Below are 15,032 nucleotides of genomic sequence, written 5' to 3'. Positions count from 1 at the left end.
CGTTCCTTTCTCTGTATTGTCGGGTTAGAGGCTTAGAATATGAATCTCCGAAAATGTTCGTCAACGCGCGCTGTTAAAAAAAAAAGACACGTTATTATTTTTTGCGTTAGTAAATGTACAGCAATGAAAAAGTATCTGGTGTTCCTTTTTCTGTAGTTTGGTGCTTCGATGTGTAAGACAATCACTTACTTGTTTGTTAGGTGAACTGGCGTATTCTCTTTTGATTTAAGACCTTTACTATTTTCATGATTTATATTGTGGGAGTCACTTAAAATCCATGACATACGGTAATAAATTCTGATGTTGTTGTCTAAACACATTTGCTTTCACTCCTGACCGGGTCTATAATAGTATAACTTGTTTGCCATGGCAAAGTCACCTAATGCTATAATAAGTGGGCTTGAGGCTAGCGATTTGCCAAGCAAGCTCTAATGGGTACAAATGTTTTTGGCTATCTGATGACATATACTTTCAGAAGGCTTGACGTGCAGTATTAATGATTTAGAACCGAAAGTGGCCTTGCACCAGGCACATGGACGTACGGGCCGTAACGTGTTTCCGGCCAATAGAGGATGTTGGCTTTGGCCATTTCCATAATCAAGGCTGATAATTCACTAAATGTTATATCTTGTTCCGTTCGCCACAAGAAGAAGAAGACTGGTTTACATGTCCTATTGATGAATCCGCATTATTTAATAAATAGCATTTTAATATGAAGTTTGCGTGTGGCAATGGCGAGGGAGTAGAACAGTTGTCCCGCAAACTGTAGGGCGGCGTCAGGATAATCCGCAAGGATCGGGCTGCACAAAGCACAAAAATAATCTTTTGCCCTTAGACGCACATCGCGTCGATAGCTACATTGCGGTATGCTAGAAAAGTTGGCTTTTGTTTCAGAGGAGAGAGAAGGCACAATGCGTCGGAAAGATGAAATTTGACAACGTTGTTACCAATGTCAACCACTGTTCAAGGTGGCAAGATGGAACTACCGTTTCTGTCTAACATGCTCACTCCTGAGCTGTTGCCACTACGTAGTCTACCGCGGAATTGGTCAGCATCTGTGTGTACTTCAACTGCTCCCATCGTCTGATTGCCTCGGGCGACTTACGACATGAAACGTCAAGCCAGACAAAGCACCCTATGTGTCTATATGCTGAACACGATACCGTACAACAGCGTCTTTTGGCAGATGCGGTCTGAATGGGTTCTTCTGAATATAGACGAATGAAAATGAATCAAACGAAACTTGTAAAGTTACCGAATTATCGATACGTTAACTTCACATGGCACAGAACAACAATCGGATAGCAAAAAGCTTATACAAACAACTTGAACTGTACTACAATAAATATCTGTGAAGGAAACATTTTACAATCTAAAAATTGTAAATACGTCCTTCGACAATGCAGTAATGAAAGGAAGCGTAACCTGAATGATTTCAAGCGAAAATAAACGCTCATTTCTTACAAACAGAGAGCACTATTAGAGACCTGTCGACCTGTATAGGTTAGGCAAACGTCGTTGTCGTTTATTATGGATTTAGATGAATTTATTTGATAGCTGCTTCCCCGCGCCGTTGCGCGACGTATCATCCATCGCACGTAGCTATGATCGAAAGGCTTGACATGGCTTAGCGGTGAGATAATGTATATGCTTTGTTACAATTATTATGTAAGTTTGCTTGGCTTCTGTAGGTGTTTCTGGTCTCTCTAGGAGTTGCTGTTACGTTAATTGATTTACCCATGTTTTTGTGATGCCGCGCTATTGATATAGGTAAGGAGCCAGCGGTAGGATAAAGACCGATAAATTAAAGTTCGCTTTAGGTTTATTCCGAAACGATTCTATGTCAGAAGCCTGTTCGCAGTTGATATGCTCATCGAATGCTATTTTGGGTATTGAGCTTTATTACATTTGTTGAGTTGTTTTCGGATATTAGGGTAATAAGATATAATTAGGGTAAAGATGGAGTCGCTCCATTGTGTTCTTATGAAAGTATTAGGCTTATTCTATGCGTTGTCTGCTCCCACTGATAGTTCGTTAAAACTTGAATATCGATTACGTTTTTTCATCTATTGCACTGTAGAGATAATCGCTGATAACGAAGCTTATTCTCTAATAACCAATGATCATCAGGACGATTACATCAAGATCTTCAGCCAAATCGGATACTTTAAAAAATTGATTCCAAAAAAAGGTTGAGAATTACAAACTAGCAAACCCTCAATTTTTAACTGGCGGGCGAACCGCCTACCTCACAGAGTACGAACGATACCCAAAGGATTCAGAGACTTGCAGGGAGTTGCCCCTTGAACTATCTCAGCATTTTGCTCACCAACTGATGCGACTGATGACGGCAGCAGCAATAGGATACTACATAAATGCGTCAAAGAAGCATCACGGTCCCCATGGGAATACGATACCAAGTAGGCAGGCAAGTACTAAGGGCAAGGTAATTGCCGAACTATGTGGCCATGTCCTCTCTGTTCGATCGCTGGCTGTGTGGATCACGTAATCGCGCGGTAACACTGACAATCAAAATAGCAATAAATCGACATCCGGCGGCTGTTACCTACGATCTATGGTAACGACCGGCACTATACATATATGACGTGTGCCCACTTATTATCTACCGAGGATCTTAGATCTGTTCATTCCTTTTTCGTACATAATCGATAGTTCATGTATGCATACATTGACAGTTATATCAAAATTACTGCTGTTACTTTTCTAAAAATATTTGATACCTAGCCCAAAACTGCACGACCCGAAACCAAACATATCGCATGTAACAGTAATTTTTCTTGGTTTCTTGCAGTGCTTTCTTTGGAGTTGTCTTAATACATCGTTTTAATAACTACACTGCATTGCCCAAGCCGTATTGTATTCACATTACCCCATTAACTTACTTGAGTAACCCCACAGAAGTTCTTTAGTTAGATGGCTGAGTTATTATGATTCAAATATTTTACTATTCTAACCACCCTGTACCTAAAGCACATCTTCCACTATTCTATGTCAGGTATTCCGTGGTCCTATCATAACTAAATTTTCATTATACGATCATCTATCCGTTACTCCCTCAATGTTATTTCGACATCTTGACGTGGAATTGTAATTTTTAAATTTTCAATAAACACTACTATCCCTTACGTGGAAACAACCGCATGCGCTATCGTACACGATTCCATAGCAAAGAAACGATATCTTTTCTTGCGACTTGCCTACGGCGTAAGACTTAAAAAGCAGGCCAAGTTTTTTTTAGATGTTTTATAAATGTTCAATCAATGTTTTGTAAAAAAAACTGCTTAGCGAAACAATATATCTTCAGTTTGCATTAACGATTATAAACAAGGTTTTTTTTTAAGTATTTTCAACACGGAAGATCTTCTCTAGGCGGGTTAGTTTGTATTTTGGTTTTCCCATCATATCAAATATCTCTGTAGGAGATAAAAAAAAAAACGGTCAGAGTTATTCTCGAGACGATGGGCACATATAATAAGATCAGTTCTTGAGGGGGCGGTATAACACAATTAATGAAGCGTCCTTTTCAACAGTACCATAGAGCATCGATACTGATATTACATTTAAAAGTTGAACTTTATTAAACACTTATAAGAATTATCGCGTCGATTGAGAAATCATTACATGCGGCTGTAAAAATGTTAATGCTCTTTTTGAAAATATTTATACCTTTTTTTTTATCTATGCCAAGTGGGATATGGTTGATGATAACCAATAACGTATCTATAAAACTGACTAATTCTGACATCATCGAGTCTGCCTTCAGGGACTCGGTATAATACACAGTAAATCCAAACCAGGCGAGGTGTAGATCCTCAACTCGAGTCGTAAAAAGGTTTATAGTAGATTTAGTGTATAGAAACCTTCAAGTGAAATTTTGCTATGGTATTTGACTGCATTTTCTTGGGCCCATTAGGGTTTGGATGTGCCTTGTGAATTAGGCCTCAAGCCACAATCATAAGCCATTTTACTTTGAAACTAGAAAATCAAGCTTGGTAAATCAAAGTTCTTGATGAGCTGTTACATCTAGCAGTTAATGAACCGGCTCAGTTTCTTTCTCGATTGACAATAGTTCTTGCACAATCACAGATTTCTCTTTTTCAGGTTAAACTTAACCAGACTTTTTTTTTCTACAAATTTTAGAACTAAATTAGAACTAACATAAATGGTATCGGTGTCCTATGGTTCATTTAAGATAACTTCCCCATTTACCGAGCCCTATCACCCTTTCCAATTTTCCAGTATTGACACAAAATAACCCTGCATGTATAATTCCTAACCATCTCGAAAACGGTTCCGAAGGTTATTTTTTTGCGCAACGAGACAACTGCGATCAGAACAACATTCATTGTAAAAGTATCTCTTTATACCTACAGGTACTTGCTAAACCTTTTTGCTTGTTTTCTACACAAGGTTTAGGAATTTGTCAAAAATTTACATATGAACGCTGCTTAGTTTTGCAAGCCAAGTGGTGGGAGCTAACAGTGTGAAGCAATAGCCAAGACAAATCCGGGCATAAAATGAAAAGTGTTTATTTTTTTATACTTAGCAATAAAAGATCTTTAGTTTTCTGCGCAAATCGCATATTTTTTTTTGGCATCGATTTGCCCTCTCCCTTTTCCGGTAGAAACAATTACAGAATGTCTCTGACAGTGATGCGCAGATATTGTCAAAGACAATTAGTGTTTGTGATAGTTTACTAGTAAGCTGTCTCCCTACGAACCTTAGCCAGAATACATGTAAGACCTATATTAGATAGCAGAGAAAAGCTCAAGTTCTATCGTACTAAGGTGTTTGCCATACGCTATGATGACACCTAATGGGGTTTCGAACATACAACTTAAAGTATATAACTCAAGTGGTACTCGTAGTCACCATATATTACAAAGACAGCGAGTTACTTATGACGGCGGAACCAAACAGCGCCAGGTAACGGTGGCAATTCTGTGTGCTAACCATTTTCGATTAGGCATTTTCTTAGGTAATTCTGCCTGTTTTTCCGCAAGCCAACTAGTATATATTACAAATGAATACAGTCGCAAAAAGCCAGAAAGGCGTCATCCTCAAGACGAAGTGAATTTTGCTTTAAGCAATGCCACGCACACAGACTGGTCGTTTATAAACTGATAGATATTCTCGAGTGGGGTAGCCAACCGGACGTAATAGAACTCCTTCCTGCGTGTTCCGCGTCAAGTAGCTGGCAGAGCCCCTAACGCTTTTCAAAGCAACTAGCCGATGTACTCGCGGGTGATCGGCTAATACGGTTAAAGGTACGATATCACATTGTTTGGTCCTGTATCCAGTAAGCAGACTCTGCTATGTATCAGCAAACCGTGTGCGCAAGTGTCTGTTTGTTGTTTGTGCCAGTGTATGGATGCTGCAGCATTGAATGCCGTATAATGTGTAAAGTTCGCTAGGTCGTACCTAGATACTCGCATAAGCAGCTAAACCTATCCTGGCCTGGTCCTACCTGCCGCAATGGTTACAGCGCGGTTAGAAAAATCGTCGAGAACAGAGCAGCAAATAAGGGGTTGTAGGTTATAAAGGTAACATGGGACAGTGTAGATAGGGATTGCCCTGCTGTTGTGAGCCTGAACTGATTGGACCAATAGGATTGTTGCAATTGTGCCGAAAGTGTATTGCGCATAAAAACACAGTAAGGACGGCTAGCGACGCCGATGCCAGACGTGTCCAGTGGTGCAGTCAATGTGCAACCGGCCTGGATCGGACCTGCCTTTTATGGTGCTGTGCTCCGCCGGCTCACTGATGACGCCCACTTTAGAAGCTGTTGCAGATGGCATGGATATTCGCGGCCACCGATTAGACTAGGGTAGTAGTTACAGCAGCTTGGTGGCGGTAGCCGTGAAGGTGGTGGTAATTGGGTCCACGAAAGCGTTACACCGGGGTTAGCTGGCTTGACTTCTCTGCCTGCCTGTTGAGGTCTGAACTGAGTTCGCGCCTTATGCATAGCAAAGGCAATTAGATGATGGTGATCGCTTGCTTAATCAGCACGAACCGCTGCAGGACCGCACTCGTCACCAAAAATGTAACTACTACTATTGCCGCTATTTTCACTACCACCGGCGCCCCTGTGTGCTGCTTAGCGACCGCTCTCTTTGATTGTCGCGAACTTTCCCAGTAAAGTTTGCTTCTTCTTATATAATCATGGACCTAGAGTAGGCCCCTTGTAGAGAGCGGACTTTAAGCATAGACCAGACCAGACAAGTTTCAGGCCCCCTATCTTCGCGCTTCCCACTGCTACTGGTCCTGCTGCTGTCGTTTTTCCTGGTGTGATGCGATTTATCAGGTTTAAGTAGAGCGAAAGAAGGGTAAGCAGACGTTTGGCGGGAGAAAGCGGTGGCGGCGGCAGCAGCCTGTTCCATTTTTGTTGTCTTCCAACTAGTTTTGCTTTTTCTCTCTTTCGCGCGCCTTATAGGGAGAAAGAGCGATAGATTTTAGCAGACCTGCTGCCTCCAGCGCGCTGCTTCTGTATTTGCGGTTAACAAATGAGCCGGGCGAGCCAAGGGGAGGCTCGCGTACCTTTCTCAGTCCGTTCATGTCATACCCTTCGACGGCGGTAAGATTAGTTCTCTCCGGTATCGCACGATCATGTTTGATCAGATAGATGTTCAATAGACAAGACAAGGAAGGCCGTTTTATCGTTGTCCTATGTAATGATAGGAAAATATAACTGCATTAGCTGACATCAGCTTAGGTAGATATGGCGTCCAGCACCGGCATTCTGATAATAGGAAAAACCGACAATATGTCGGTGCCTTACTCCTTAGATACGCTTATTTCCACCCGTGTTGAAATATGTCCACGACATAGGAAGCGTATACCTATTATATCTTGTATGAATCTAAAACGAAAAGATGTTTTCTATGAGGACTTTCATTTCATGAGTTTCTCGAGAACCTGCATCTGAAAGACATCGGCCATTTAGAGTCTTGCAGTAGCCTAGAGAGGCCGAAAAAATCGGTCCGACAACTGCCGTGTAGCACTGATAGGTCTTTGCATATGTGATTGTTATCGTTGTTATTTGACTTGTCAGTGCGCAGCATGGCCGTATGTAATAACGAAAAAAGGCCGATAATAATTCAGACTATACAGAGCTATTATTCATTTTCACTTTTTTTTCTTAGTCCTTAGTTGGTCCGTCCTCGGCCGTTGTTAGGTTCCTGTTTTCGGCAGTAGTAGAGGTAGGATCGCCGGAGGGACGATACCACTGATATCCTAATAACTCGTACTTTTTTCAGCAAAAGCTTCTTTTTTTTTTTTTTACTAACATACTTTATCCGCCGCCGAAGTCTGAACTCGTTAACGGCAATGCTTATCGAGCAACGAGGGCCTCAGCGTCATACAGAAACATGTTTAGGTATACTAGCACATAAAAATCGCCGACCCGGGAGGAGGGGGGGGATAAGTGGTGGTAAAGTGAAATGGGACTTGTGTTGAAACGCAATTACGAGAAAAAATTGAACGATTGCGGATACAGCAACGCGACCGATAGCTAAGTAAGTTCGAATGCATCTACACCACTAGACAATGGATTAAAAAACGTGTTTTTCATCAGGCTTTTGACCTCGTCACCCAGTAATACCCGACCTTTTATGATGTGGTAAGCAGTATTGCTACGGTTATTTTTATACCGTACCTGCGGTCTCGAACGTATGATAGGACATCAGTTGTTTTCCACGTTGCATGTACGTAACTGCCTGCAAAGCTATGAGGGGCAGCAGTTACGTGCAGAATCCTGTGAGGTACTCCTGGGCTTCTCCCAGCTGACCTTACGTAAAAGAAAGGGCGGTGAAGCTGGCAGCTGCGCAAAACCGTCACAGCCCTATTGATCATCCCCTTTGGCACACATCGCCCTTGCCTGTACTACTAATAGTTAACGCCAAGACCTCTACGGCAGATTCAAGCCTCAATTTGGGTTCACCTGCAGCCAGCTGTTTCTCCAGTGGCCCCGTAGGTTGCCGTTTCCAGCGAATATGACATCTACAGTTGGATTCGCCAGATTCTTGTTTGCTAGAGAGTCGAGGCGGCAGCTGTGCAATACTACATTTGAGTGCTTACGCTGCAAGAACGCTAGACTAGGCTACAAAACGCATGGAGACGTATACACAGAGACATCCACACACATCTATGTTTGCGATCGTAGTAGGCTTGATCTGTGATTGCCGCTGCTATAACTACAGCAAAAACCTGCCTTTCTGCTGTTACTGTCGCTGATACCAGTGTAGCTACGAGGAATACTGCTGCTTCCTCCAAAATAACTGAAGTCCTCTACGAATCAGACATTAGGATAACAATGACTTGAGCAGCAACTGAATAGGTAAACTTGCTTTGACGAGAATGGAGCGTTCGTGGGTGAATCATAGCAGTTAGTGGACAGAAGGATCCATTTTGGTGCGGCCAGATAGGAGCTAGAACAGCCTCGATAAAAACTAAAGAGGTCAGTTATTTTTAAGTGATCCAGTCTAAGACGAGGCCGCTGAGACGATTTCCTAAGAACAGTGAAATAATGAAAGGTCTGCAGGCGCGAACCGAGCTAGCGGTAGGGTGCCGCCGCCAAAAGGGTCGAGGCGTAGTAGAGGTGGTGACTGGTTCAAGTGTAACGGCGAATTCTTGCAACCACATCGTCGTTGTTATATGTATACGTCGTACTGCATGTCGGACTCAATCGTCTCAACTTGCCTTGTTCTATCTTCTAGAGTCTCTCCCCTGAAGAGACCTTTCCGCACTCCCAAAGTATGGAAGTCTCCGTATATCATTCTGCTACCGAACTGTCATTCGCAAACGCTCCTAAAGCTGAATAGCTTCGCTTGGATAGCGAGAGCGGCGGGAATCCCCATCCGGTCGGCCACCTAAAAATCTATCTTTTCGTTACATGATGCTATACGAACGCGAACTGCGTAAGGACAATATCTTGGAGACTGGAATCTCCTCGCCGGTTTGACCCAAGTTCGAGCATGTTTTAGGCTGAATTTCTATCCGTAAACCATTTCTATTCGAATAGTATACCTCGATATCTAAAAAGCTAAAAGACATCATAAGAGAAAATATTTACGATTACGTTTAGTCTAACGATGAAATTTCTTGCTCAACGAACTTATGAGCAATTGCGAGTAACTGTTTCAGCTCTTGAAATCCAGGATGTAGTTTTATTTAATTTAGATAGGCCCTCCTTTTTTTTCTGGCAAGATGCAAATGAACGAGTGTTTGGGGCAAACAAGTTCTTTTGCTACATATAATTATGTGTCAAATATGCCAAGGTATAAATAGGCTGAACATCATCCGTCATCATTAGCATCTTAGCTATAAAGTGCGTGCTAGTATTGAAATATAATTCTAACCTCGTTAAACAAAGGCACTTTGACCTACTCTGGTATCTCCTATTAACTGAGGTCTAACTTTCGCGTAACCCCACACTTGAAGGGTGTTCCACGTCCAGCTCATCTAAACGCTACACTTATTTGTATTGCATGCATATAACCACAGCGTATAGCATGCAGGCTAGTAAACTATTAACCTATTATATGCCTATCTGACTACTTTTACAGAGTCATAGCTGTACCGTTTTATTCCGTCATTTTTAAGCCATTACAACTTTTAAGGCGAAACACTCCATCGAGATATCAGTAAGTCTGCTTCTCTAAATCATGCGTAGAACAGAATAAAATAGCATTTGCATAGAAAATAGCTTAAAAAAGCATGATTTTAATAAAGCTGCCATCTATAAATTCAGCAAATCAGTCACGAATGAATTTACATTTATGATTGGCTGGTAGAGGTAGACAGGCCGATGTATTAAACCTGAGAGGTAACTATTTTGACGAGACAACAAACTAACATGTATCTCATTATAGTTATATTACACTGCACCCTACAAATGTATTACAGGTTTATAATATAGGTGTGGCGAAATCTCAGACGTTTACTATTATTAAGTGATAAACCTATCGCAGGAAACAAACATATTATATAATACTTGGATATACCCCAGAGTGTGGGCGTGTGGACGGTATCGTTGTGTCAGACGGCCTTCCTGAACTATCAATGTGACGGTTAACAGTCTGCTCATTCTTATACTAGGCTTTCGAAACAGTGCTGACCATTTCAAAGTCAAAATTGAAGCAAACAATTTTTTGTTTCTGTTTCAAAATGATATTATTGAACTAAATACACGCCATTGTGATCTACAAGGCCTCTGCCATTGATCTGCTAACACCATAGTCCCGTCACTGTAGAGCTCTTATGGCTTCCGTGCGGAAAATTGCAACGAGCAATTTTTGCGTCCTTTTATTCAACTTAAATTCATGCCATCGGAGAAGTTCTACAGAAACCGAAACAGATCATACGAGATGGTACAAGTCTTGGGCTATACAGTGGACGCAGTGAAATTGTTTGTTCAAGCTCGATCAATTTTTGCCGAATACCTTAAGGTGTATGTAGTCATTCATTGATGATAAAAGATGACGCCTTTACTGTTTCACTCGATTCTCTTTCATGGTTTGTAAGCTGTGACAACAGAGGTCCGAAGTAATGATGTCGCCAGGCAGTAGTAACTTATGACGCACAATTTCTTAGTAATCCCACCAAACACTTCTTTAGCTTCCGTCTGGGTTTTGACCCAGATTAAGTAGCAAATTTCTTCTATTTGCATGAATGCATCTTGATCTTGCTTAACTCTCGCAATCGTTTCGTCCACTTCTTTCATAACTGGTCGACCTCTTCGAGGAATATTCTTCACATTAAAGTTTCGAGAGTAGAAGCGACGGAATTATCTTCAGACTATTTTTGCCAATTATACGTTTTGACTATAAACGTCACAACTTTTTATGGACCTAAACACTTGTCTCTCTATTTTTATCGGAATAGAGTTGTAAAATGTAATGAATTTTTGCGTAAGTTCTACTTATCTTCAGGGCGCCCTATCTTAAGTTTAAAAATATCTGATGAATTTTAGCCCACATGCTACTGGAAAATTTTGATCTTCGAATAGCAATAATGATAACTTGACACGGCCAGCATCACTTGAGACATATGATTTTAGAGTTCTATGGCCAAAAAAACGATCAGACAACAGGACGCGCAGACACGCTTCATACTAGGGCAATAGTTATTGTGTTATCAGGTCTGTGTTAACAGCAGCAGAGGTGTGGGCCAGGGTGTAGAAGCCAGCAGCGAACTGGGCTGTATAGTAACGACTGAACTAGTCTACGTGGTTACTACTGCATATTACATAACAATAGACACCTAATTTCGATCCGGGCGCTTTCACGCGCTCACTGCCTCCATTATTAGCCCCTGTTACTTGTGGGGCTGTTTGCACGACGGAAATACATTCCATCGGTGCTAGAAAACTAATACCAAACTAGGAACAAGATGAAACAGCACAATAAACTATTTATTAGTTTGCACTCCAGGATCATCATCAACACTGGATCTTTTATACGAAGTATGTAACGTTTCTTGCATAGCAGTAGCTGTTACGTATATCTTCAAAGCTATTCCGGTTGAAAGTTTGAGTATCTGTCAATGGTCAGATTGATAAAAGAAAAGTGACGTAAGACTACAGATGCGTAGCTTTGGACCCAGGTAGGCCAAAGATTATGGCTAAACTGCATTGGCAGTTTTGTTTTGATCGCATTTTGGCCATACGAATCTTCGACAAGGAAGGGTTTTCGACCGCATGTTAAGATGCTGAATAGTAACAATGACCCGTATCATAGGTGCTTAAATAATGCGTCGTTATCTCTAATCTAAATTCTTCGATCGAGACAGGCTCTGGCGCACCTAACGGAGGATAACGTAGTGTGAAATGGCCTTGTGGGAAGAGGTTGCTTTTTTAGTCATCTTACTGTCAAGTGCTTAGAAGTTTTCGTCGTACTGATAATGTTTAGAGAACAAAATCGTTAGACATACACTATGTAGAAAAATAAATAGGAAATTAAATAGAAATTAAGAGAAGATAGCTTTTGTAAAAGGATCCCTAACGAAAGCAATTTTAGATCGTACCGATCCGCATCTAATGGTTAGATTGCCTTCTTATACTTCTGAAAGTCCCTTGGGCGTTCCGAGCCAGAGGATTACGGAGCAGGATCCGGAAACGTGAACTAAATGTGATAGTATTCCCGATCAAATGCATACGTTCTGAAAAATACTTCAGCTTAAAGTAAGCAAGCGCAGTAAACTTTTCTCGATTGTTTAGCTTGTCATTTAGCTTCCGAGACGTTTAGCTTCCGTGATAATTTTGTTAGCGTCCTTCTGCTAATAGAACTCCAACTTTGGATTGGAAGGAACATGGGAAAAGCAAATTCTGGTCAGCCTGGTTATCATCAATTTTTTGGCGAAAAACTATAATCCCTTTAATAAACTTCGTTTGTCTTCCACCTCTTCGGTATTGCAATATATCCATCTAAAATAATTATTTATTTACGCTGAATGCTAGCTGCCCAGAATAATTTGGCTTTTTCTTTAAAAATTAATAGTGGTAAACGCCTTATAGGTGCACGTTAAGATGTAAGGTGACGAAAATTGCCTTTTTTCTCTATCGGTGCCACACGAGTATTGCAGGCGGGTGAGCAGCAACAAACAACGGTTCGGCGAGATACCGATAGGTTTGCTGTAGCCACAGTTAGCTTTGATTCGTGTTCATTGTTTATACATATGTAAGATCGTTTCTTATTAGGCTCTGACCATGTGGAAAACGGGTAGGCGAAAAAGGTCGTCTGGCAGGTTGGTGTGTAGAGGACGTTAGGAGGACGATGATCAAGGACAGCTATGACCGATTATTGATAATGAGCGGCAGCACTAGTATCTGTTGACTGTGTCCATTAGCAGCAGATCGTGTAAGGCAAGCTTCTTCCAACGGGTTCACGGGCATGCCATGCCTATGCGCCACGATCTGTTCACTATAGAACATTAGGACAAATTAACTAGAACAAATATCAGGAAACACTAACGGCAATTTTGTCTATAGTCGACTAACTTACCACTCGGAGCCGAACTTTGCAAAATGACTTCACGCCTATTAACTAGACAGAATAAAAAGAAGTATTTGGTGAGCTAAGCGGCCTAATTCGGCGCATCTATACGTTCGCTATATTTGTTTACCTAGCCCGCGTCTCGAACGATTTATGCTGTGCTAAGGGCACCGTTGGTCGGAACGCTTTTAGTTGAATTGGCCATGAAATCTGACATACTACAAATTAAACTACTAGTAATATTTTGCAGTAGTAACGGAGCTCCCCTACTTTCTATTATTAAACCTGCAAAGGACGGCTAACCTGAACCCCAGCTATGCATGCTTCGTCAATATCACACAAAAGGTGTCTACATTTAATATCGATTCAGGCGCAGACGGCTCAATTGCGAGCAAATAGCGTTTTTCTTACTTGATCACGCCTGTTATATACGTTGCTAGCATCGCTCAAATAAGCACTTATGACGTGGTATTCTGTAAGTAAATATCTCCCCACTAGCACACAAACTTGCTCTATACTGTGAATGACGTGCAGCCAACGGATCGCACAATAAACTCCTACGTTTGTTAGTAGCAAGCATGACGATACGCTAACATTGAATACAGTCGCTAGGCGTCTAGTGAAAGCTATACCTATCCTGTGCTATAGGGTACTTGATCTTGCTCGTTTAGTTTGTTCCGCCTACTGCTGCCACCGAGGGTAACTGAATGAGATCCGTATGAAAGAGGAAGCTACGAGTTAGAAACGTATAAATACGATTCATCGAACGAGAGTGCTGATAAAGTCACGTATGAACGTTGACATCGTTGGCTAACAACATTTTTCAGACTTGCAGCAATAATAGACGAATGGCTGTCAGATCTGCCTTTGCTGCTGAGACGGTTGTCAGCTAGAAAAGGGACATACGGTAGTGAAGTTTATAAATAGCGTAACGTACGTAGATTGGACTGATCCTTACGGGATATCCAGAGTTCAAAGAATCCCTGGTTGGCACGCGAAGTTGTTAAAGCCCAGTGAGCACAGTTCGAAAAGAAGGCAATTGTAAGTTGGGAGTTTCTTAGAACTTCAGAGTGCGTCATCTGCACGCGTTAGTGTCGGGCGAAAAAGGTATTGCTTGAGCACTACGCAAACGCGAAGGCTGTCTTGGCATGCGATGTGGGCTGAAACATCGCTACATCTAAGAGGCAATCGAGAGGAATACCAGGAAGTAATATTAACCTACCAGACTCTACAAGGGTAGCAACACAGCCTAACCGAAGCATTCGAACCGGCCGAACAAGTGGTCGATGAAACAGTCACAAGTCGATGACCTAAGGAAATCACGATTTGGGCGAGAGACGGCAAAAAATCATTGGTTTGGCTGCTTATTGCACTATACTATGTAAAACATCGAAACGAAGACGAAAAAGCATCTGCCAAGAAATCGCAGCTAAGAGCAAAGGGAGCAGTACTCCCACGGGTCCTTCGCTGCTCTACCACCTTCTGGAGAGAAGGTAAAGACCATGAAGCTCGCATCGTGGAATGGGTAGACAGCGTGCACATAAGAGGCTTCCGGCTCCATTAAAACGGGGCGGATCTTAACGAGCCTCCGTTTCATTTCGGAAGAATAGACTATGTTCAAATCGCCTCCTTTTGGCACCATCTCCATCTCGTCTGTTCCATGCCACGCCACATATCGACAGTGGGGTAATCTTCAATAGAGTAAATTAGTTGCTACCTTGGCGAAGCAGGCGTTGACAGTCTTGAATGGCTTGAAACAAAGTCGTGGGTCTTGGGCGGTTCGCCAAAGGTCGTCGCGGCTCAGACCTCTTAGGTTGTTTCAATATACCAATGATCAAGATGGCGAAGAAAGCGAAAAGGGCGTTAGATACGGAAGAAGGAAAATAAGCTGTAAACCTTTTTTATTGGCCATAAACAACAGCCAGTTTCCTTTGTTGAATTCTACCCTTACCCGTTTCTGCTTACTGACATTCTCTTCAACAGGAGAAGGACGGGGCGCGGTAGCTGCTTTAGCATCAGTTC

This window comes from Varroa jacobsoni, unplaced genomic scaffold, assembly GCF_002532875.2.
Source record: "Varroa jacobsoni isolate VJ856 unplaced genomic scaffold, vjacob_1.0 scaffold_1085, whole genome shotgun sequence".
NCBI classification, from domain to species: domain Eukaryota; kingdom Metazoa; phylum Arthropoda; class Arachnida; order Mesostigmata; family Varroidae; genus Varroa; species Varroa jacobsoni.
This window is presented reverse-complemented; position numbering follows the sequence as displayed.